The sequence below is a fragment of the Salvelinus sp. IW2-2015 genome, linkage group LG7, assembly GCF_002910315.2.
Source record: "Salvelinus sp. IW2-2015 linkage group LG7, ASM291031v2, whole genome shotgun sequence".
NCBI lineage: Eukaryota > Metazoa > Chordata > Actinopteri > Salmoniformes > Salmonidae > Salvelinus > Salvelinus sp. IW2-2015.
In genome coordinates this window covers 28,710,380-28,733,786 of record NC_036847.1, presented here as the reverse complement: position 1 = coordinate 28,733,786, position 23,407 = coordinate 28,710,380, and the positions used below count along the sequence as shown (strand labels likewise).

At 43.5% G+C, this 23,407-nt stretch overlaps 2 protein-coding genes across 6 annotated transcripts in view; both read left to right on the top strand.

Annotated features, from left to right (window-relative positions):
• Positions 1–21,839, top strand: part of LOC111966783 (homeobox protein Hox-C4a) — a 73,668-nt gene extending 51,829 nt beyond the window's left edge. For all 3 annotated transcript variants that reach the window (XR_011480241.1, XR_011480240.1, XM_023991714.2), the window contains exons 3-4: positions 19,331–19,421; positions 20,350–21,839. The gene's annotated coding sequence lies outside the window, so the exon portion shown is untranslated. The remainder of the gene's footprint in view (positions 1–19,330; positions 19,422–20,349) is intronic.
• The window catches only part of LOC111966784 (homeobox protein Hox-C5a-like), a 63,623-nt gene extending 41,784 nt beyond the window's left edge, over positions 1–21,839 (top strand). For all 3 annotated transcript variants that reach the window (XM_023991717.2, XM_023991716.2, XM_023991715.2), the window contains 2 exons: positions 19,331–19,421; positions 20,350–21,839. The gene's annotated coding sequence lies outside the window, so the exon portion shown is untranslated. The remainder of the gene's footprint in view (positions 1–19,330; positions 19,422–20,349) is intronic.
• Positions 21,840–23,407: the final 1,568 nt, after the last annotated feature.

The following is a 23,407-nucleotide window of genomic DNA, read 5'->3' as shown; positions in this document are numbered from 1 at the left end:
GAAACCTAGCTACATCTTGCATCCGGAATTTGACATTAAGGGCAGTGATATACGGTTACACCTTCCTCTGAGGAGCTTCTTCTGAGCATGCAGTCAACGGCATCTAGTTAGCCACCTCGCCACTGACCTCATGGCCTGAAGATGCCTGGAAGTTACAGTATGTGACAACGTTTATTTTCACGATGTCCAATATTATTTGAGTAAACACAATCAGCATAAAACACGTTATTGTTTCACTTCTGACTATAATTTAATTGAGTCATTGTACTTTGTGACACAATGCGAAAAGACACGGTCAATTGAAGGAAAATATTATTGATACTGCACAGAAATGATGGAGAAAGTTTTTTTAACAGACATTCTCTCGGGACTTAAAAATGCAAGCTGTCCCATCACACACCAGCTGCAACCTAATGTCTATTCAACTTGATTTGAAAACTTGATAACGAGTTTCAGCTTTCTATCAAATCTACATTTGAATGTAATTACTAAGAAAACTAATTTGAACGTAGAAAATGTAAATAATGAAGTGGGTTTACATTTAAAGGAATTACGCACTAGCTCAAATTAAATGTTTTATTTACTTTGTAACTAGCTCCAGGCTAAGATCCGTCTTTTCAGAAATTGTTTATGTTCGTTTATTATTTATTTGTTTAATTGTCTAACTTCATGTCATTTATTTCAATTGGTGTGATTAATTCCCCCAAAATAAATAAAGAATACGTTGCATTTGTACAAATGTAGCCTATAGTGATATTTATTTCTTAAATATAATGATTTGATAACATTCCTGCAAAAGATAAGCCATTGTGAATCTTGTCTCTTCAAAGTATTTAGAGAATATTGAGAATTTTTCTCTCCATGTGATTCCAGGGAATAGAGGCGAACATTCCACTCTAGAAGGTTGATTTATGGCAGGCCTTTGGCAAGGCGTCTCTCTCTCTCTCGCTCTCTCTCTCTCTCTCGCTCTCTCTCTCTTGGCTGACAGTAAAACGAAAACAAACTAGTATTAAATAGTTAAAAGAAGTAGAAAGCATGTAACGAAGTCACATTCATCCATAAATCCCCCAAATAAATCAACAGTTGTGATGATCATTGTGGTGATAACTCATCTGTGCCTATTTTGAGATTTATGTTAGTAATGGATTATGCTTATAGCAACATTTCCTCTTCTTAGATGAGTGTCTTGTAAGACAAAAGGGCCATATCCAGAGTATTGTGATAGGGGTAAGCTAGTCTGTTTAAATGGCAGCCATGGCAGCTGCATAAAGGCGCTGAGTTGAAACAGGGTTCACGTCACCATGTTCCAGGGATAGGGGGAATAGGGCGGCTCACTCTCACGTTGACCAGAGGAGAGGAGGACGCGTCATAAATCCGTAAATCTACTCTCGCGTCTGTCGGATCTCCACCAGAGGAGCAGATGTGTCTGTCCTGTGTGCTTCTGCGCGCGCGCGTGTGTGTGTGTGTGCGTGCGTGTGTGTGTCGAACTGATTCTTGAATCTATAGTATTAATGAATTAATTACAAGTAAAGTTACCATCCAAAGCGCAATATTATAAATATTATAAGCACTTGAAGCTGATAATAGGTTGCCAAAATGTTATTTCTTTACCATCATGGGATTATCCATAATTTAGGTAATTATAGGCCTACTGCAATTACTTATAAAGCATTGATAAACATTAGTGTAGCATAATATAACATTTACCTACATTTCAGCCCCTGGTAACAGGCAAGTGTCAGAGTATTGAGCTATATACACTCTTAGAAAAAAAGGTGCTATATAGAATCTTAAAGGTTCTTCAGCTATCCCATAGGAGAACCTGTGGAAGAACCCTTTTTGGTTTCCATGTAGAACCCTTTCCATAGATGGTTCTACATGGAACCAAAAAAAGTTATCCCATGGAGACAGCCGAAGAACCCTTTGGGAACTATTTTTTCTAGAGTGTAGGACATTACAGTCAGTGGATGGACTGAATAAACGGGTCTTTCTGAATTATAAGGGGAGAGTGATTAGTTACAATAGCAAGAGAGCTACTGGTAACTTCGTGTCCTTACTAGTAAGCCCAACAGAAATTTAATTAATATGATTTGATTAAATAGATTTCTCTGGACAATGTAACAGATTTGGCACGGGTCCTCAGATCCTCAAAAGGTTCTACAGCTGCACCATCGAGAGCATCCTGACTGGTTGCATCACTGCCTGGTATGGCAACTGCTTGGCCCCCGACTGCAAGGCACTAGAGGAAGGCCCTAAAAATKGTCAAAGACTCCAGCCACCCTAGTCATAGTCTGTTCTCTCTGCTATTGCTTGGCAAGCGGTACCGGAGCGCCAAGTCTAGGTCCAAGAGACTTCTAAACAGCTTCTACCCCCAAGCCATAAGACTCCTAAACATCTAGTCAAATGGCTACCCAGACTATTTGCATTGACCCCCCTCCCTCTTTACACCACTGCTACTCTCTGTTGTTATCATCTATGCATAGTCACTTTAATAACTGTACCTACATGTACATATTACCTCAACTAACCGGTGCCCCCGCACATTGACTCTGTATCGGTACCCCCCTGTATATAGTCTGGCTTTTGTTATTTTACTGCTGCTCTTTATTTACCTGTTACTTTTATCTCTTATTCTTATCAGTATTTTTTTGAAACTGCACTGTTGGTTAAGGGCTTGTAAGTAAGCATTTCACTGTAAGGTTGTATTCTGTACCTGTTGTATTCGGCGCATGTGACTAATAACATTTTATTTTATTTTGATTGGATCTGATACATTTCCAAGGTGTTGTATCATTCTCAGCAGCCTTCAGTTCTTGTCATCTCTCCAAGTCTATGCACTAGGGCTAGGCCCATCGAATCAGTTGGGAGGGGTGGTGGACTACCAGTTGTGTTCACTGAGTGTTCTGTAGGCTATCCAGAACTCAATGGTTCCAATTGCATTGTAGCAGATACATGAATCATGAAAATAATCCATAAAAAATGTATTCAGTGTTGATGCCCAGTATATTGCCCCAACACTTGAAAATGTTAGGGAATAACGGGACTGTGATTATGCTCAAATAGTTTATTAGGTACACCACCCCGTTCACGAAAAAGGTCACTCTTACAGACAGTGAGCCACGTGGTCATGGCTTACTATGAAAAGCGTGGTATGATCGTCGGTGCCAGGCGCGCCAGTTCCAGTATCTCAGAAACAGGGTTTTAAAAAGTATATATATGGGGGGGGGGGGGGTCTTGGATGGTTGAGAGGAAGCTCTCGGGGGAACTGTGGTGGGGATCTTGGATGGTTGAGAGGAAGCTCTCGGGGGACTGTGGTGGGGATCTTGGATGGTTGAGAGGAAGCTCTCGGGGGACTGTGGTGGGGATCTTGGATGGTTGAGAGGAAGCTCTCGGGGGAACTGTGGTGGGGATCTTGGATGGTTGGTCGGCTGGCGGTTGAGAGCTTGGGCCGGTGGCCGATAGGTTGCTGGTTTGGGCCCCTGTTTTGATTTGGGTGGGAGATCTGTCAACGGGAGACGGTTAGATTACTCAATATAATGTAAATGTTGAGGGGCTTCACTGCATGTAGTTTGTATGTTTTAATATTCTACAGTGGGGAGAACAAGTATTTGATACACTGCCGATTTTGCAGGTTTTCCTACTTACAAAGCATGTAGAGGTCTGTAATTTTTATCATAGGTACACTTCAACTGTGAGAGACGGAATTTATAACAAAATCCAGAAAATCACATTGTATGATTTTTAAGTAATTAATTCGCATTTTATTGCATGACATAAGTATTTGATCACCTACCAACCAGTAAGAATTCCGGCTCTCACAGACCTGTTAGTTTTCTTTAAGAAGCCCTCCTGTTCTCCACTCATTACCTGTATTAACTGCACCTGTTTGAACTCGTAACCTGTATAAAAGACACCTGTCCACCCACTCAATCAAACAGACTCCAACCTCTCCACAATGGCCAAGACCAGAGAGCTGTGTAAGGACATCAGGGATAAATTGTAGACCTGCACAAGGCTGGGATGGGCTACAAGACAATAGGTAAGCAGCTTGGTGAGAAGGCAACAACTGTTGGCGCAATTATTAGAAAATGGAAGAAGTTCAAGATGACGGTCAATCACCCTCGGTCTGGGGCTCCATGCAAGATCTCACCTCGTGGGGCATCAATGATCATGAGGAAGGTGAGGGATCAGCCCAGAACTACACGGCAGGACCTGGTTAATGACCTGAAGAGAGCTGGGACCACAGTCTCAAAGAAAACACTTAGTAACACACTACGCCGTCATGGATTAAAATCCTGCAGCACACGCAAGGTCCCCTGCTCAAGCCAGCGCATGTCCAGGCCCGTCTGAAGTTTGCCAATGACCATCTGGATGATCCAGAGAGGAATTGGAGAAGGTCATGTGGTCTGATGAGACAAAAATAGAGCTTTTTGGTCTAAACTCCACTCGCCGTGTTTGGAGGAAGAAGAAGGATTAGTACAACCCCAAGAACACCATCAACCGTGAAGCTTGGAGGTGGAAACATCATTCTTTGGGGATGCTTTTCTGCAAAGGGGACAGGATGACTGCACGTATTGAGGGGAGGATGGATGGGGCCATGCATCGCGAGATCTTGGCCAACAACCTCCTTCCCTCAGTAAGAGCATTGAAGATAGGTCGTGGCTGGGTCTTCCAGCATGACAACGACCCGAAACACACAGCCAGGGCAACAAAGGTGGCTCCGTAAGAAGCATCTCAAGGTCCTGGAGTGGCCTAGCCAGTCTCCAGACCTGAACCCAATAGAAATCTTTGGAGGGAGCTGAAAGTCCGTATTGCCCAGCGACAGCCCCGAAACCTGAAGGATCTGGAGAAGGTCTGTATGGAGGAGGGGCAAATCCCTGCTGCAGTGTGTGCAAACCTGGTCAAGACTACAGGAAACGTATGATCTCTGTAATTGCAAACAAAGGTTTCTGTACCAAATATTATTCTCTTTTCTGATGTATCAAATACTTATGTCATGCAATAAAATGCAAATTAATTACTTAAAAATCATACAATGTGATTTTCTGGATTTTTGTTTTAGATTCCGTCTCTCACAGTTGAAGTGTACCTGTGATAAAAATTACAGACCTCTACATGCTTTGTAAGTAGGAAAACCTGCAAAATCGGCAGTGTATCAAATACTTGTTCTCCCCACTGTATATATATATACATATATATATTTTTATTTTATTTTTTTAAATAAGAATTTGGCTATCAGGATTTGACATAAACAGCATGAGTACATCCCCCATCCTGCCTGGGGTCAGCGGTACAGACTGGTTGCGGTGGTTTAATGATGTGGGGAATGTTTTCCTGACCCATGCTAGGTCCCTTGATACCAACTGAGGAACGTTTCAATGCCCCGAAGAAAGGCTGTTCTGGAGGCAAAGGGGTCCTACCCGGTACTAGATGGGTGTACCTAATAAATTGGCCAGTGAGTGTAAATTTAACAGTATAACAGTACTACAAGAAACAGAGCCCTGCCTAACATAAGGGGTCCCTAATGTAAACTGGATCTCGTTCCTCCATTGGAAAAGCCTATAAGACTGTCCCACTTTAGCTACTCCATGCTGTCCCACTTTAGCTACTCCATGCTGTCCTACTTTAGCTACTCCATGCTGTCCTACTTTAGCTATCTATGGTTGGTTAAAAAAATCTTATCAAATCAAATGTTGGTCACTACACAGATTTGCAGATGTTATCGCAGTTGCAGCGAAAAGCTTATGTTTCTGGCTCCAACAGTGCAGTAATCAGGCATGTCACAAGAAAGATCCATCGTACCTAAACTTAACCTTTTGAGTTGTTTCTGTTTTAACCCTGTAACCATGCAGAATTACTGGGTCAAAAATTAATGAGTCAAATCCCAAAGTGAAACTTTGAATAACAATACTACATACATCATCCAAAAAGTAAAAAACTGTAAATTAAGAAATATCAGAATGAGCAATATCAGAACAAGCAATGTCAGAGTCCGGAATGTAAATATTTATATATACAGTATATACAGTATATATATACTATATATATATATATATATATATAAATAGTGGGTTTAGACAGTATGGACAGTATAGGAATAGAAAAGGTTTGTACAGCAGTAGTTATATAGGATGAGCCATGACCACAGTACATATATATAAAGTGGGTAAAACACTGTAAACATTGTTAAAGTGACCAGTGTTCAATATCTCTACATACATTCGACAGCAGTCTCTAAGGTGCAGGGCAGAGTACCTGGCAGTGGCCAGCTAGTGATGGCTGTTCAGCAGTCTGATGACCTGGAAATGAAAGCTATTTTTCAGTCTCTCTGTCCCAGCTTTGATGCACCTGTACTATCTCCGTCTGCTAGATGGTAGCACGGAGAACAGGCTGTGGCTCAAGTGGCTGAGGTCCTTCATGATCTTCTTGGCTTTCCTATGACAACAGGTGCTGTAGATGTCCTGGAGGGCAGGCAGTGTGCCCCCGGTGATGCATTGGGTTGACCACACCACACTCTGAAGAGCCATGCAGTTGCCGTACCAGGCGGTGACAGAATGTTCTCGATGGTGCATCTGTAGAAGCTTGTGAGGGTCTTAAAATGACTGAATTACAAAATGTAAACATAATATTGGCAGCTTTTTTATTTATTTTGATGCACTAGTACATAGTATGCACATTTACATCACAATTTGTCACATTGCATTATTTATGACAGTTTTATAACCTTAACAACAAAACAGAAAAAAATCTGTCACTGATCTTACCGTGTCCTTTGCGGGTGAGATTCCCGTTTGACTCTTGCTCCACCTCCCTCTATTATGTCACACCAATGAAGTGATGTGATGTTGATCATGTGCTGTCTCTGCAAGGGCTTAGTAACAATAGTTTTGATTTTCACTTCTCAGACCAAGAAATAAACGTGTCAGGATTAAGCGGTTCCAGTTTATATAATGTCCCACTTTTTGCATTTCTGTCTTCTGTAATCTCTTTTATCCCAACACATGATACATTTCTGAAATCCTCAAGATAATAATATAACAACAAAGTGTGAATTGAATTGTAATTGTGGTACAATTGGGAATGTAATAATGGTGTCCCAGTTTATCTAACCTGCTGTCCCAGTTGACCAAATGCGGAAGAAAAATGTGGTTTTGGCTCAGTGTACACAAATGGGTGTGTCATGCCTCATGTGAATATGATACCAACATTTGTCATTTTTGTGTGATTAGGAAACAACTTGAGGATTTCAGAAATAAATCATTTGTTGGGCTAATACTGTATGTTGGATAGAGGATGAAAGAGGTTTCAGAAGATTGAAATGCAGAAAGTGTCCCACAGTTTCAGAATTCATCCTGTATCGTGTTTTACCATGTGTTTAAGAATTTGGACATAACAATTTTGAAGTTATATACAATAGAAACGTATTAAAAGAGCAGAGAATCATTCCCAAAATAAGTGTGCGTAAAATAGAACTTCCGTCCGTGCTACATTTTGGGGCGAAAATGTAGCACTCCCAGCACTGCTCTGAATGGACTGGATGTTCAATTTATGGTATAGGCCCAAGAGAGAGATATACAAATGAAAGGTAATGTCTATTGGACACAAACCAACATGCTAATTTCCCAAAATTTCATGTTGGCCAAGAAAGACAAAATAGCCAGTTTTAATCTGTTGCTTTAATGGGTTATTTAAGAGTTGTAGCCAATGTAGCTATGGTGCAGGGGTGGAATGGGACCAGAAATTGGCCCTGGCATTTGTAACACACCAGCCCATTTTGTTCCTGGAGGTACCCACACCGGCCCATTTTTTTCCTTGCGGCCCGATTATTAGTCAGATAATGAGAAAAAAAACAAGCTTGACAAGCCCACTAAGCTAAAAATGGACCAGCCTATGGTTGAATGGCGGGAACCCGGTTACAGAGATTTTCCACCCAAAACCACTCCCCTTTCCTGGGATAAATAACAGCGAGAAAGTGGTAAATGACGTGAAATGGAACTGTTAAATGATATGCAGTGTCTAAATCTGGATTCTCTAAAGTCTCTCTGGTCACTGCATGGTGATTCATCAAAGCTCAGGGTGGTGACTGACAGCCCATCTCAGTATGTAGACCTATCATCTCATCATGGTAACCTTTGTTATTGTTACAGGTAGACCTACATTTGCTGCAGCAGCCTATACTACATAGCCTTACTCCACCTCAGGAATTGCATTTGGCGAAAGGCTCGGCACACGCATACTCAGGCTGACTGGCTATCATTCAGGCAAATGAGAAATAATTGCACTCACGCTATCCGGAAGGCCAAAGTTAGTTACTCTAAGGAGAAGTTCTCTCTCTGTGGGCCTAACCCCAAGAAGTTCTGGAAAACGGTTAAAGACCTGGAGAATAAACCCTACTCCTCACAGTAGCCCATGTCCATTAAAGTTGATGATGTGGTTGTTACTGACAAGAAGCACATGGCTGAGCTCTTTAGTCACCACTTCATTAAGTCAGGATTCCTATTTGACTCAGCCATGCCTCCTTGCCCGTCCAACATTTCCTCATCTCCCACCCCTTCTAATGCGACTATCCCCGATGCTTCTCCCTCTTTTTCCCCTGCCCCACTACAAAGTTTCTCCCTGCAGGCAGTCACTGAGTCTGAGGTGCTAAAGGAGCTCCTTAAACTTGACACCAAAAAAACCTCTGTGTCAGATGGTTTAGACCCTTTCTTCTTTAAGGTTGCTGCCCCTATCATCGCCAAGCCTATCTCCAACCTTTTTAACCTGTCTCTCCTTTCTGGGGAGGTTCCCATTGCTTGGAAGGCAGCCAGAGTTCGTCCTTTATTTAAAGGGGGAGATCAAGCTGATCCKAACTGTTATAGGCCTATTTCTATTTTGCCCTGTTTATCAAAAGTGTTGGAAAAACTTGTCAATAATCAACTGACTGGCTTTCTTGATGTCAATTGTATTCTCTCGGGTATGCAATCTGGTTTCCACTCAGGTTATGGATGTGTCACTGCAACCTTAAAGGTCCTCAATGATGTCACCATTGTCCTTGATTCTAAGCAATATTGTGCTGCTATTTTTATTGACTTGGCCAAAGCTTTTGACACGGTAGGCCATTCCATTTTTGTGGGCCAGGTAAGGAGTATTGGTGTCTCTGAGGGGTCTTTGGCCTGGTTTGCTAACTACCTCTCTCAAAGAGTGCAGTGTATAAAGTCCGAAAATCTGCTGTCGCAGCCACTGCCTGTCACCAAGGGAGTACCCCAAGGCTCAATCCTAGGCCCACGCTCTTCTCAATTTACATCAACAACATAGCTCAGGCAGTAGGAAGCTCTCTCATCCATTTATATGCAGATGATACAGTCTTATACTCAGCTGGCCCCTCCCCGGATTTTGTGTTAAATGCTCTACAACAAAGCTTTCTTAGTGTCCAACAAGCTTTCTCTACCCTTAACCTTGTTCTGAACACCTCCAAAACAAAGGTCATGTGGTTTGGTAAGAAGAATGCCCCTCTTCCCACAGGTGTTATTACTACCTCTGAGGGTTTAGAGCTTGAGGTAGTCACCTCATACAAGTACTTGGGAGTATGGCTAGACGGTGCACTGTCCTTCTCTCAGCACATATCAAAGCTGCAGGCTAAAGTTAAATCTATACTTGGTTTCCTCTATCGTAATCGCTCCTCTTTCACCCCAGCTGCCAAACTAACCCTGATTCAGATGACCATCCTACTCATGCTAGATTACGGAGACATAATTTATAGATCGACAGGTAAGGGTGCTCTCGAGCGGCTAGATGTTCTTTACCATTCAGGCATCAGATTTGCCACAAATGCTCCTTATAGGACACATCACTGCACTCTATAATCCTCTGTAAACTGGTCATCTCTGTATACCCGTCGCAAGACCCAAGACCCTCATGCTTATTTATAAAACCCTCTTAAGCCTCACTCCCTCCTATCTGAGATACCTACTGCAGCCCTCATCCTCCACATACAACACCCGTTCTGCCAGTCACATTCTGTTAAAGTCCCCAAAGCACAGACATCCCTGGGTCGCTCCTCTTTTCATTTTTKCTGCAGCTAGGACTGGAACGAGCTGCAACAAACACTCAAACTGTACAGCTTCATCTCAATCTCTTCATTCAAGACTCAATCATGGACACTCTTACTGACAGTTGTGGCTGCTTTGTATGATGTATTGTTGTCTCTACCGTCTTTACCTTTGTGCTGTTGACTTTGCCCAATAATGTTTGTACCATGTATTTGTGCTGCTACCATTTTTTGTTGCTACAATGTTGTTGTCATGTTGTGTTGCTACCATGCTGTGTTGTCATGTTTTGCTGCCTTGTTATGTTGTTGTTTTAGGTCTCTCTTTATGTAGTGTTGTGTCTCATTGTGATGTGTGTTTTGTCCTATATTTATATTTTTTWATTTTTTTATCCAAGGCCCCCGTCCCAGCAGGAGGCCTTTTGCCTTTTGGTAGGCCATCATTGTAAATAATAATTTGTTCTTAACTGACTTGCCTAGTTAAATAAAAGTTAAATAAAAAATATATAAAAAAATACTACAGTAATATAAAGACCAAATACACATCTGTTTTACCCATCTCTATCTGGCTTTTGGGGGTCATCTTATTTTTTTACGGTAAGGATGTTTTTAAATTTTTATTGCAGCTGCAGAGTTTTAAAACACTCCTATATCGTTGCTTTAAATCATTGCACGAGCGAGCACTCTCTTGCAGTTTTTCTCTTTCTCCATCAATTCCATTCAAATTGCATCCAAAAATTATAATCCTGTTCAAGATTGATATATAGGCCTATATATAGATGTCCTAGCCTACCTCTTTCAGGTAATACATTCAATGCAGTATTAGCCTTATATTTAGCTAATGAATGCTGGGCTAAGCATAATAAGTTTCTAACTTATAGCCTCTGTCTCTTGCGCTATACACACACAGCTGTGCTCCGCTGGCCTCCCTGTAAAAAAGGCTCCTTAGCTCTTGGAGTCCCATTCAGGAAAAGCTAGACTAGAAGAGCTTGCTTGACTTTTTTTTCTTTTTCATTTCTTATACCAATAGACTATTCGAGGATACAGAAGGCAATAGACCTCACGGGTAGTTTGAAACCAGAGTGAACACGCAATGGCGGTAGGCTATAACAGTCATTGAGTCAGACCCATAACCATTCAATCCTCATGAATAGAAGTGAAAGCCTTCTGCATCTCAATCTAGACCAATATTATTCAAGGATATCATTAGAATGATGAAGATGAGGACAACAAAACGTATTTCATTTAACTGKTGAAAGCGAGKAKGGAATGAAGCAACACTAGAGAGAGAAAGTAGGCTAATAACATTAAGGGAAATATTATGAAAAATTGTAGGCCTCATGTGATGCACTGGAATCACATGAACTCTCCCTGCTATATCATGGTTTGAACGATGTGACTAATTCCAGTCCATATAATACAGTATAATACAATACAGTACAGTAATACAGTTCACACTCAAAAAGATTAGCCTACTGAAGCTTGTTTCATTTATTTACCCAAGAGAGCATAGCTAGGCCTATATCTATGGGCTTTTATGTTTTTATGTCATGTGTAATGTGCAGTAGCCTATATACACTACATGATCAAAAGTATGTGGACACCTGCTCATCGAACATCTCATTCCAAAATCATGGTCATTAATATGGAGTTGGTCCCCCCCTTTGCTGCTATAACAGCCTCCACTCTTCTGGGAAGGCTTTCCACTAGGTGTTGAAACATTGCTGCTGGGACTTGCTTCCATTCAGCCACAACTGTATTAGTGAGGTTGGGTACTGATGTTGGGCGATTAGTCCTGGCTCGCAGTCTGCGTTCCAATTCATCCCAAAGGTGTTCGATGGGGTTGAGGTCAGGGCTCTGTGCAGGCCAGTCAAGTTTTTCCACACTGATCTCGACAAACCATTTCGGTATGGACTTCGCTTTGTGCACAGGGAGCATTGTCATGCTGAAACAGGAAAGGGCCTTCCCCAAACGGTTGCCACAAAGTTGGAAGCACAGAATCGTCAAGAATGTCATTGTGTTCTGTAGCATTAAGATTTCCCTTCACTGGAACTAAGGGGCCTACCCCGAACCATGAAAAACAGCCCCAAACCATTATTCATCCTCCACCAAACTTTACAGTTGGCACTATGCATTCATCAGTCCAGAGAACCAATGGCGGCGAGTTTTACACCACTCCAGCCAACGCTTGCCATTGCGCATGGTGATCTTAGGCTTATGTGTGGCTGCTCAGCCATGGAAACCCATTTCATGAAACTCCCGACAAACATTTATTGTGCTGTTGTTGCTTCCAGAGGCAGTTTGGAACTCGGTATTGAGTGTTGCAACCGAGGACAGACGATTTTTACGCGCTAATTCTCTTCAGCACTCGGCAGTCCCTTTCTGAGCCGTTGTTGCTCCTAGACGTTTTCACTTCACAATAACAGCACTTACAGTTGACTGGGGCAGCTCTAGCAGGGCAGAATTTGACAAACTGACTTGTTGGAAAGGTAGCATCCTATGACAGTGCCATGTTGAAAGTCACTGAGCTCTTCAGTAAGGCCATTCTACTGCCAACGTTTGTCTATGAAGATTGCATGGTTGTGTGCTCGATTGTATACACCTGTCAGCAGCGGGTGTGGCTGAAATAGCCAAATCCACTAATTTGAAGGGGTGTCCACATACTTTTGTATATCTTTTTATTGAACCTTTATTTAATAGGCAACTCAGTTAAGAACAAATTCTTATTTACAATGACAGCCTACACCGTCCAAACCCGGACGACGCTGGGCCAAWTGTGCGCCGCCATATGGGACTCCCAATCACAGCCGGGTTTCGAACCAGGGTGTCTGTAGTGACGCCTCTAGTACTGAGATGCAGTGCCCTAGACCGCCGTGTCATGATATATATGATATAGTGTGTCATATAGCCTATGTATTGGATAACGACACAATCATTTGGGCTTTTTTTTTCATTTGCCCGAAATGCCAGATGGCCAGTCCGCCCCTGCTATGGTGTATTGCAGAAGGAAGTCGCTTATGTGCATATAGTTCAAGACAAGAACGCATGTTGGGAGGAAGTAAATTGACAGTGTCTTTTCCTTTTCCTCACTTATGAAGTGTTCTTATGAAGTGCTGAGTGCAGCAGCTAAGTCTCTGGTCCTTTCATTTCACTCTGCATTGTTTACAGCAATATGGGGCACCGGGCCATAAATCTCCCGCCCGAGCCGCGGAGACAGGACTATTTGTATGCACCGTTTTAACCGACAACATCCTCTGCCCATTAACGTCCTTCCCCACGCTCTCAGTCTCCTCTTATCTGCCCGAATCGAGCTTCATCCGCCGAAAACAAATTCGCAGATCCATGGCATGGTAGCTTTTTCTTGAAAAGAGCAGTGTAGAAAACAGTGCGTTTTTGGAACAAAGGGGTTAGGAATGTTATTTTTGCTGCAAGTCCAACATGGTATACATGGAAAAAACTAAAATCTCTTTGAGTGGAAATGCTAGTGTTGTGCGTTTGGTATATATTTTCTGAAAAATCGCCCATGTTTATACAAGTCTCCATATTCTGCCTGTTTTCATATAGGCTATGGGAGAAATATTTTATACAAGTATTTTTTATCGATGTTTTCCTGTTTTTGTCAGCCACCAAACCAAGAGACTGCAGAAGGCAATATGTTATACACCAACCCAAGAGCAGGGTAAGAGAGTGCAGAAGGTAAGGGGGGTTGTAAAAGGGGTTGACACCCAGAGAGACCGGCGCCCGCTTTTGTGGAGAGAGAAAAAAATGATTTATTGCCACGCGAGCGGTTCAACCAGAGTTCACTGAGAATTGTGATGTAGGCGCGCGGAGGAGATAAATGATTGTCTTGCTGAGCTAGTATATCACAGATTCTATATCCAATGGGCTACAGGCGAGTGAGTGTGCTCAACGGTTTGAGGCAAAGAAAACAAACGGAATGTAATTACTTTAGGCCTGATTTCTCCTCTCCAGATAAAATGACTGCCTGATGCTACATGTATACAAGAGGATGATGATGATGATAATGATTTAATAATAATAGCGTTATGCTCATAATTATCATACTAATCATAATACCAATAGTGTACATCTAAATTGATAATTTGTGAAGTAAATTAAAAAGTGCATTAAATGCACATGAACCTCAAATAAACCTATCGAGTTCGGTTATTAGTATAATTTACCCATGTTTTAATTTATCCCAGGTTATGGATTGAATCTTCTCGCATTCAATGCACACTCCAACCAAGTCATATTTCATGTAAACTGCACCAATGTCCGACCTGTTATGTGCATAATGAATGCCTCTATCTGACAAGTTATGTGACAGCAATTCACTGAACTCTAAATAACAAAAGTTGTTAAAACAAGATTGATTTTGGAAGAACAATTGGAAAGGGTAAGAACACAACGGGCGTCTTCTTGATAAGAGCCCTCTAATAAACGCTGTATAAACGCCTGTTTCATTGTGCACAGTATGGCATACCAAATCTAAATCAAATGTTATAAGGCTATTTTAATGTAATATGTTAAAGAAATGCATATATATATGACTTTGTATGTTTACACCGTCGTATTATAGACGTTAGTGAGATGGACTTATTTGTCCCAATCTCGTATGATCTGAAAGAAATGTAGGCTAAATTCTCTCTCGTCGAGAATGCATTCTTAGGCTCTGAACATGACGGGAACACTCTTCTACGACCCATAAATCAATTTAGCCGAAATTCAAGTGGAGTAATTTGTTTATCCTGGTTATCACTTCATGCTCTCAATAAACAATTGGTGTTGCCGGTGTTAACAAGTGTTGTGCCGAAATTCTCCCYCCCCTTCGCGTTCTTCATTGCTGCGACTTGCTTGCTAGTTGAAATTTCTGCTCTTCACTCCGTTGTCAGTTTAGCCTACATTTCACTGATCTTAGTAGCAGAAGCCATTTTTGTCTGCAGTTTTCGGTTTGGCTATTTGTTTCAAGTGTATGTGGCGGTTATAGCTTGTATAGCGCCTGCGCCCGCCCGCCCGCCCGCCCGCACCCACATCCGCGCCCGCCAATGACGTCCGTAACTAAATCCGCTACTGATTTGTATTAGTCTATGAATAAATGTCTTTGCCAATATTCGTTATCTCTCCCATGTCTTATTCGACTAGTAAGGATAATAATTCAGCCATAGTTGTTCTGAAATGTTTATTGCTTGCCAACATTTTACTCCCYCCTGTATGGTTAATATAACACACATACATTAATTATTCATTTCGGTTGCATATCCTGACGTAAAGTTTGTTCTATAGAAAGTATTTGACTCTGACGTGTGCCACAGAAAGTATTTGACTCTAGCCACAAAATTAAGGAAATTAGAAGGGGGGAGGGGGGGGGTTCTGGCAGGGGGGAGATTTTCTGCACAACACCGGAAATTCCATCTCTGCCCCTCATGCTACTCGTGTTGTTCTATTGCATTCTACATTATGTCATGTATTTCCTTTGATCATTTGTGCTTACAATAATGATAAACATGAGATGATCATGTTGATATTAAGATAACTTATTGGAGTGAGTGTGTGAAGTGTGAATGCAGGTTCAGGGAGTGAGGCTGCTCTTGTGGCGGGGCCAGGAGGAGGGTGAACGGAAGAGGGATTAAATCAGAGTGGTGCTGGAGAGGCTGAGTCGTCCCTGTGCTGCTGAGACACCTACAGGATGATTCCCTGAAAACAGCGTTGTCGTATTATATTAGATACATAGGGGTACTGTAGGCTATACTTGTGGTAAAAGGCCTATAGAATTGAATCAGCTTTTCGAAATAAATGCAGTAGCCTAATGACGTCAGTGGCCCACTGTATACGAGGGTCTATGGCACTGCCATGTTCATTTGAGTTTGATATGTACACATATATTTGGTGTATATTAAGCTAATAATATTTTACATTATTACATTATTATAATATATTTTGTAATAGCCTACAAGTTTAAAAAATGTACCCTAACAAATTTCGTTAGTAGCCTACACTGTATTGCCTCAGTGTTAGCTTTGGGTTCATATGGCGACAGTATGTCATTATTCGACTACCTCTTTGTCTGTTCGTCCATATACCACACAGGTTTAATCAATCGAAAACTTCTCTGTAAAATGAATGTTGCTTGACAGAGCGAACACATCCATGTYGCAATTGATTAGTGAAAGCAGATAAGCAGACATTTGAGGTAAAACTACTATTATTTACGATATTCTTTTCATTATCTTTGTGTGGCAATGATTTTCAAAACCCTTTGTTTTACCACTTCCATTTAATATATTAAGTCGTTTGCTTATAGGTAAATAATTACGCTAATAACGCGGGTAGTTTACTCATTCAGTGCATTTTCATACAACCAGCATACGTTGTATGCATAATCACGTGCAAATAGAATAAATAAATATACAAAAAGTGAGTTTTAAGCCCATGCACTGTAGTCTATATCTGGAAGATGTAAGAACACAATTCACAATGGTTGATCATCATTTTTAATATAGTAATAGCTATGTTTCAACAAACAGCACACTCATATTAAAATTACACATTCAGTCAAAAATATATATTTTTATATTTTGTGATAGCATTGACATGATCCAAGTAGCCTTACATATCATTCCTTCAAATAGGCTACTCAATCAATAGTTTCCAATAAGGAGCATTGCTATAAGGTACCAGGAAAGTTCAAGAAACGAAGTAACTTTAATTGCGCTGGGTTTTCATTCGAATATCTTCCCACTTGTGGTAGGCCTACTCTGTAAATAACAAATAAATAGATATTTAGGTCCAAATGATCCGTTCAGTGTGTGCCTCTCTGTCTCTGTCTGTCTCTTTCTCTGTCCTGTCTGTCTCTTTCTCTGTCCTGCCTCTGTCTCTGTCTCTGTCTGTCTCTTTCTCTGTCCTGTCTCTGTCTCTGTCCTGTCCTGTCTTTTTCTCTGTCCTGTCTCTGTCTTCTGTCCTGTCTGTCTTTCTCTGTCCTGCCTCTGTCCTGTCTCTTCTCTGTCTCTGTCTCTGTCTTCTGTCTTGTTCTGTCTCTATCCTGTCTCTTTCTCTGTCCTGGTCTCTTTCTCTGTCCTGTCTCTGTCCTGTTCTTCTCTGTCTCTGTCCTGTCTCTGTCCTGTCTCATCTGTCCTGTCTCCTGTCTCTGTCTCTGTACTGTCTTCTCTGTCCTGTCTCTGTCCTGTCTCTTTCTCTGTCCTGTCCTCTGTCTCTGTCTTGTCTCTGTCTCGTTTGTGTCTCCTCTGTCTCTGTCCTGTCTCTGTCTCTGTCATGTCTCTTCTCTGTTCTGTCTCTGTCTCTGTCTCTGTTCTCTGTCTCTGTCCTGTTCTTTCTCTGTCTGTCTCTGTCTCTGTCCTCGTTTCTTTCTCTGTCCTGTCTCCTGCTTGTCCTGTCTCTGCTCTGTCCTGTCTCTGTCCTGTCTCTGTCCTGTCTCTGTCTTTGTCTCCTGTCCTGTCTTCTGCTCGTCTTGTCCTTCTCTGTCTCTTCTGTCTCTGTCTTATCTCTGTCCTGTCTCTGTCTCTGTCTCGTTTGTTCTGTCTCTGTCCTGTCTTTGTCCTGTCTCTGTCCTCGTCTCTGTCTCTGTCCTGTCTCTGTCCGTCTCTGTCTCTGTCTCTGTTTCTGTCATTGTCCTGTCTTGTCTCTGTCCTGTCTCTGTCCTTGTCTCTGTCCTGTCTCTGTCTCTGTCACTGTTCTGTCCGTCTCGTCTCTGTCCTGTCTCTGTCCTGTTCTCTGTCCCTGTGTCTGCTCCTGTCGTCTGTCTCTCTGTCCTGTTCTCTGTCCTGTCTCTGTCTCCTTGTCTCTGTCCTCTGTCCTGTCCTTGTCTCTGTCCTGTCTCTGTCCTGTCTCTTTCTTCTGTCTCTGTCTCTTGTCTTCTGTCTGTCTTCTTGTCTCTGTCTTGTTCTGTATCTGTCCCGTCTCTGTCCCTGTCTCTGTCCTGTCTTGTCCTTTCTTGTCCTGTCTCTGTCTCTGTCCTGTCCTGTGCTTCTGTCCTGTCTTTGTCCTGTCTATGTCTGTCTGTCCTGTTCTGTCTTCTGTCTCTCTGTCTCTGTCCGTCTCTGTCTCTGTCTCTGTCTCTGTCTCTGTCTCTGTCTCTGTCTTGTCTCTGTCTCTGTCCTGTCTCTGTCCGTCTCTGTCTCTGTCTTCTCTGTCCTGTCTCATCCTGTCCTCTGTCTCTGTCCTGTCTCTGTCCTGTCTCTGTTCTCTGTCCTGCGTCTGTCCTGTCTCTGTCTCTGTCCTGTCTCTGTCTCTGGACTCTGTCTCTGTCCTGTGTCTGCCCTGTCTCTGTCTCTGTCCTGCCTCTCTTTCCTGTCTCTGTCTCTGTCTCTGTCATGTCTCTGTCCTGTCTCTTCGCTTCCTGTCTCTGTCTCTGTTCTGTCTTCTGTCCTGTCTGTCCTCTCCTTGTCTCTGTCCTGTCTCTGTCCTGTCTCAAGCTCGTCTCTGTCCTGTCTACTGTCTCTGTCCTGTCTCTGTCTCTGTCTCTATCTCTGTCTTGTTCTGTCTCTGTCCTGTCTCTGTCTCTGTCCTGTCTTTGTCCTGTCTCTGTCTCTGCTCTCTGTCCTGTCTTTGTCTCTGTCTCGTCTCTGTTCCTGTCTCTGTCTTCTGTCTTTCTCTGCCCTGTCTCTGTCCTGTCCTGTCCTGTTCTCTGTCTTGTCTCTGTCTCTTGCTCGTCTCTGTTGCTGTCCTGTCTCTGTCTCTGTCCTTCTGTCGCTGTCTCTGTCCGTCGTCTGTCTCTGTCCTGTCTCTGTCTCTGTCCTGTCCTGTCTCTGTCCTGTCGTCTGTCCTGTGTCTGCCCTGTCTCTGTCTCTGTCTCTGTCTCTGTCTCTGTCTCTGTTCCTGTCTCTGTCTCTGTCTTGTCTTCTGCCTGTCTCTGTCCTCTGTCCTGTCTCTGTCCTCTGTCCTGTCTCTGCCCTCTCTGTCTCTGTCCTTTCTCTGCCCTCTCTGTCTCTGTCCTGTCTCCATGTCTCGTCTCTGTCTCTTCCTGTCTCTGCCCTCTCTGGTCTCTGTCCTGTCTCTGCCCTCTCTGTCTCTGTCCTGTCTCTTTCTCTGTTCTGTCTGTCCTGTCTCTGTCCTTGTCTCTGTCCTGTCTCTGTCTCTGTCTGTCTCTGCCCTCTCTGTCCATTTCTGCTCTTGTCTCTCACCATCTGTCTCTGTCCTGTCTCTGTCTCTGCCCTCTCTGTCTCTGTCCTTTCTCTGTCTCTGTCCTGTCTCTGCCCTGTCTCTGTCTCTCTAAAACGGCATACTGATCATGTACTGCTATTGTTCTCTTACTATTCATATTTTCTGATTGGTTGTTTTCATCCGTAGGTTAAGAAGAAATAAACACGTATTGCTATGCTGCCTGAAGAATCGGAGCGGGTCCCTCGGTCGCCATTAAGTTCCTTTCAGACTATTGGAGGTGACTATTGGAGGATAGCTGCACGTGACTTCACAGTTTATCCATCTGGTTATATTCAATACAGTCTTACATCTTATTCAAAGTAATTTAAGTTCGGTGTAAAGCTATATATTTATCATGCAAAAGTGCATTCCTTCCCAACTTTCAGGTCATATCCATAGTTTTATTTATCAGAGTAAATTTGAAGTGCACCCTGCTATATCTATGGACCACCACCAATCCCCCATATGTCATCTACACGGCTACTACAACACTGCAACCGAACCTGCTGGATATGGCACTGGACACAGTAGAGGCCACGCACCACAATTCAGAGAGATCCCACTCTTTCGTCCTACTGTCACCTCTTCTGCTTGTGTCAGCTGCACTCTGTACCTGTCTGACCCATTCTGAGGCCCCCTGGCCCGGTGGATAAACGCCATGGTAAGGCAAAGCTCTCTTCAGAGGAAAGAGGTGCATTCCATCCACCCCTTTGCCTCTCACCAAGACATCTCTTCCCCTGGATGACAGAAACTTGTCAAAAATGCAATTTCAGAATGTGGAGGGGGGTTAGGCCCCTGGTTTGATCAACTCCTTATCATTTATGTTAGTTCACAACTGTATTACATTCAATACTTTCCTCTTAGGTCGGTCAGATATCAGGGGTAAATTGGGACTATAAACCCTGCACACAATACTGACAGGACTGTTGTAGCACATGTGACACTGAAGGTGATTGTTTCCAGTGGTGGTCTCACTCTTTAAGTGATGCGTTGAGTTGACACTGCCATGTGTAGATTTTATTAATGCACGTGTCAGATGTTTCCCCTCCTAGTCTTTGTCTTTAGAAGGGGGGAAGATGTAACACAAGATGTAACTATAACTTGTCATGTCTCAGACACTTGCAGTACAGCATTACTTTTAAATGTTCCTTTTGTCATTTCCCCAGGTGATTCAGTGTGCTGTCATAACGAGGCTGGTGGTCTCCTAAGTAGAGGAAGAAATGGAAAAAGACAGAGATGGAGGGAGGCGAGAGCGTTCACCAGCACCCAGCTAGTGTTGCTAGAGAAGGAGTTCTACTTCAGGCCCTACCTGTGTCCACCCCGCAGGCTGGAGATGGCTGCAGGCGTGAGGCTCACCGATCGGCAGATCAAGATCTGATTCCAGAACCGACGCATGAAACACAAGAAGGACCATAAGGAGGACAGTGTCATAGAGACTGAGACGCCAAACCATCCTTCTCTACCACCACACACGTTGTCCTCCCTCAGCCCAAGGTTCTCTATTGGTGTTGGGTACTCAGTTCTTGTCTGGTGAGAGCGCCTAAATCTCCAACCCTCCTCTTCATAGATTATGATCGGACCCCTGCTCTGGTTGGTTTTAACAGTAGAAATGACAGTGAATGGTTTTGTGTTTCCTCCATGGACCTTCCCCATCTCACCACCATACCTGCACCTGTCTCTTACTGTTGTAGACAGCAGTTGTTTGTCCACAGGTCTCTCAGAACCTTCCTCAGGGCACAATGATGCACACCTATCCTCTTATGACATCAGTGCACGCTTCAAACGTCACGGCTGCCCCCTAGAGCCTCCTACTCACCTGTGAGAGTAGGCCACAACGCTAACACCTCGATTGTGAGTCGAAGGGCTCAATTCAATCAAAGCAGCATTGTAGACGTTACCTTTCATTCAACGTTTTGATAGCGGCTTCCTGAACAAGGCATAATTATTACCTGTAGGGTATCCTGAGTATCCCTGGGACTAGGTTTCTATTCCAAAGCAACCACTACTGCCCCATCTGTTGCTATTCTATTATACCTTGTGGCAGATGTAACGCATGATGTACTGTACATAGCATACCAGTAATCTTTTGGCATAATTGACCTGATATAGCTTATAGCAATAAACTCCTCAAATACCTTCCGCTGGTATTACTGTACTGTTTTGCATGATGAATGCATGTTTTGAACACATTAATTTAGTATTTTCATGTGTCAGATAATTGACTTGTGGTTGTCATCTCTGTAAATCGTAGAGAAAATAATTTTACTTTGCTATAGTTGTTAGATGTTATGTTCTGATCGTGACATAATTTACTAGCCATCAATTTAGTATTTTCAAGACCTCCTCCTGTGTCAAATACATGTGGCTGTTGTATCTGTAGATCAGAGGGAGAGGAATTTGACTTTGGCTGTAGGTGTCATGTGTTAGGTCTTGTGTCATGTGTTCTTACCATGTTCATAGCTGTTCATATGTGCAAGTTGTTTATATGTGTAAGTTGTTTAGGCTAAGTGTGAGAACGCTTGCTTCTAGCAAGCATATGTTCATACTGAATGAAGTTCTATTTTTGTTATGTATGTATTTGCATAAACTAAAATACGTTTTTGATACTGTTCTTGATTATTTTAGATGTTTAATAAATGCATTTGTGTAAAATCAATATCAGTGGAATCCTTATCTTCATTCATTTCTTATCAGAATGACTTCATTCTCTAACAGCATTCTATTGAGATTAAAGAGCGTATGCTACTTCTGGAAAACGGGGTTTGTAATGAAATGAACCCATTCTGTAGAATAGATTCAATAACAACTCTGTGATATTATGTTTTCATGTTACACAATCTCTGGAAACAGCTTCTCCCTGGCGCCTGCTTCCTAGCTACCGTACATTAATCATGGAGACAAGGTAGCGTTACCAGCCATCCAATCACAGGCTCTCAACTCAACCCTCTCCTTTTCAATTGGCTATTCGAAGCAGTGCAAGCTGGGACTAACAGGCTTAGAGTATTGGTTGCTTGGCCGAGCACCCTATAGGCTACAGCACCCTATGGGCTACAGCACCCTATGAGCTACAGCACCCTATGGGCTACAGCACCATATATGCTACAACACCTGTAGTAGGCTTTCAGGCAAAACAGTTTCTACTTGTAATTACACAGAGAGAGTGTGTGAGAGAGAGCGTGTGAGAGAGAGAGAGAGTGTGTGTGAGAGAGAAAGGAGGAGGAAGGAGGAGAGAGAGAGAGAGAGAGAGAGAGAGAGAGAGAGAGAGAGAGAGAGAGAGAGCATGTGTGTGTGTCACGATCTCTAATGAATTAACGGACCAAGGCGCAACATACGTAGAGTTACACATGTTTAATCAAATGAAACTCACAAAAACAACGAAGAATAAACTAAACGTGAAGCTCAAGTGGTGCTCACAGGCAACTACACAGAAACAAGATCCCACAAAAACCAGTGGGGAAATGGTTGCCTAAATATGACCCCCCCCCAGTCACACCCCGACCTAACCAAAATAGAGAATAAAAAAGGCTCTCTATGGTCAGGGCGTGACAGTACCCCGGCCCAGACCACAGGTCCAGCCATGGAGCCGGGTAGAACGCCAGGCCCGGACTRGGCCTCGGCGCAGAGGAGGACCCCAGCCATGGAGCTGGGTTGAACGCCGCACCCGGACTAGGCACCGGCGCCGAGGAAGGCTCCGGTCTTGGAGCGGGACTGGACGCYGTGCCTGGGCTGGGCACCGGCGCAGAGGAAAGCTCCGGCCCTGGTGCGGGACTGGACGCCGTGCCTGGACTGGGCGCTGGCGCAGAAGGAGGCTCTGGCCTGGACGCCGTACCTGGACTGGGCGCCGGCGCAGAGGAAGGCTCCGGTCTTGGAGCGGGACTGGACGCCATGCCTGGACTGGGCACCGGCGCAGAGGAAGGCTCCTGCCATGGAGCGGGACTGTACGCCGCGCCTGGACTGGGCACCGGCGCAGAGGAAGGCTACGACCATGGAGCTGGACTGGACACCGTACCCGGACTGGGTACCGGCTCAGAGGGAGGCTCCTGCCATGGAGCGGGACTGGACGCCGTGCCTGGACTGGGCATCGGTGCAGAGAAGGGCTCCTGCCATGGAGCTGGACTGGACGCCGTGCTCGGACTGGGCATCGGCGCAGAGGAAGGCTCCTGCCCTGGAGCTGGAGGTTCTGGACCGTGGACCGTCGCAGGAGGTTCCGGACCGTGGACCGTC